General features: G+C 38.2%; 1 non-coding gene across 1 annotated transcript; it reads left to right on the forward strand.

Annotated features, from left to right (window-relative positions):
- Window positions 1-1,847: 1,847 nt before the first annotated feature.
- On the forward strand, window positions 1,848-1,953 carry LOC114110347 (U6 spliceosomal RNA). Its single transcript, XR_003586629.1, has one exon. It is a non-coding gene; the product is annotated as a U6 spliceosomal RNA (small nuclear RNA).
- The last annotated feature ends 244 nt before the right edge of the window (window positions 1,954-2,197 follow it).

The following is a 2,197-nucleotide window of genomic DNA, read 5'->3' on the forward strand; positions in this document are numbered from 1 at the left end:
CAATCGTGTCCGACTCTGTGCGAGCCCATAGACGGCAGCCCACCAGGCTCCCCCGTCCCTGGGATTCTCCAGGCAAGAACACTGGAGTGGGGTGCCATTTCCTTCTCCAATGCATGAAAGTGAAAAGTGAAAGTGAAGTCACTCAGTCATGTCCGACTGTTAGCAACCCCATGGATTGCAGCCCACCAGGCTCCTCCGTCCATGGGATTTTCCAGGCAAGACTACTGGAGTCGGGTGCCATTGCCTTCTCCGGAGAAAGGGAGGCACATTTACAAAACAATTTGAGATTTCTGACTCCTTCAGGCAAGGAACGTTATTATACCTTCTTTCATTAGTTATCAGTGCCTGCTGGTGATTCTATTGCATTTGATTCTCCAAAAACAGTTTGAACTTAGTATGTTTTGACAAAATCTCTCAACAAGATTATATGTTGAATGTTTATTCAAAGAAACTTTCAATGAGTTATTATTGAGTTCTTAATGCAAAGTGTTTCTGTAAAGTGAATCATATGCCCATTTAAGCAACAGGAATTTTTTTTAGAAAAAATTTCCCAAGGTAAAATTTAAGAAGATTGATAACAAGTACTAAGGTATTAGCCGTTTCCCTTCTTTTCCTTAAACTCTCTCTCTAATGTACTGAAATTACCTGATCTCAACCATCCGCAGAGTAGAATGAACTGTTCATTCTATGGGCTGCCATTTTAAAGTAATGAACCCAGTAATGGACAAGTGTAGATTGCCTTTGCAGCAAAAGCTAGTGGGTTGGAAAAAGCGAGCAATTTTCTTGTAATCTAGTGGTTACTCTGAGGAGCTAGAAGTTTGGTGGCAATTGGTGTTATTTGCTGGCACTTGCCAACCAACTGTGCATTGCCTTGTAGAGGAAAACAGTTCAGGATAGTGGGAGAAGGGAGTAGTTTATATATAAAGTGAACTCTTATAACTCCAGAAGATCAAAGCCTGAACCAGATAGGTGAGAATTGTTCACTTAGAGGGTCATCTAAGGAAAAGCTATCAAGGGGAGTTACAAAGCTTGCTAATTCTATTTAAGATTCAACACTAACCAAGGAAAAAATATATATATAGAAACCAAGGGGCTTATTTCCAAACAGTTTAAGGGAAAGTGTTACATTTGTCTTCCTTCTGTGGCAAATACCAACTATGTGGCCACATTGCTGGAAGAGGTGGGGTGGACCTCTCCACATTTTGGTATATCAGAGAGGATGACTTCCTAAGTAGATGGAGGTAATAATAATTCAGAAGGGAAGCTAGGAAACCAAGACTCTTATTACACAGTCAGGACTCAGATCCATTACAAAGAACATTCAATAAAAGAATGTGGTATAAATTTGGAAGAAAAGTAGAAATTCTGCTTTCCTGTAGCACCTCTTTAAGTATGCACAGAAGAGGAAGAGAGAACAAAGAAATGGCCCCACTGGAAAGTCAGTGGCATAGATAGCACATCCGTAAAGACTATATCTAGCATTTAAGAGAAGAGCTCTTTCCTACAGAACCCACATACAAAAGTCCCTCAACAAATATTTGTTGAATGCATAAATGATTGGATTAATAAGGAGGAATCATTCCTAAATTCTAGAAAATCTTACATTTGGGAAAAATAAGTATTTAGAGAGTGATTGACACTGTCAGTGGATCAATAGGCCAATACTGAAGTGTGCTGTTCTCTGAAGCATGGATCCAAGAAGGAACAGCCCACAGAGACAACTGTACAATATATTTTATTCAACTGGGAATCAAAACTACCACCGGAAGAGGTTGGGGAAATTTCTAAGGAATACTTCAAAGTATCCAGTAATACCAATGAGAATTAATAAATTTGGAAGAATACCAGTGCTTGCTTCAGCAGCACAGGTACTAGAATTGGAATGATACAGAGAAGATTAGCATGGCCCCTGCACAATATGACATGCAAATTCATGAAGTGCTCCATATTTTAATGTTTGTATAACTGAATCACTTTACTGTACACGTGAGGCAACACACATATTGTAAATCAACTATATCCCAATATAAAATAAGCATTAAATTTTTAAAAAGAAGACTACCAATACTTATAATGTCAAATCTCCATATAACATGGCACAGAACATGAAAAAATAAGTTGCATTTGAGGTTTTTTAAGAGGGGGAAGAAATACTGGCTCATAAGTCTTTTGGATAAAACTCAAATTTTATATAATA

Source organism: Ovis aries, chromosome 22 (assembly GCF_016772045.2).
Source record: "Ovis aries strain OAR_USU_Benz2616 breed Rambouillet chromosome 22, ARS-UI_Ramb_v3.0, whole genome shotgun sequence".
NCBI classification, from domain to species: Eukaryota; Metazoa; Chordata; class Mammalia; order Artiodactyla; family Bovidae; genus Ovis; species Ovis aries.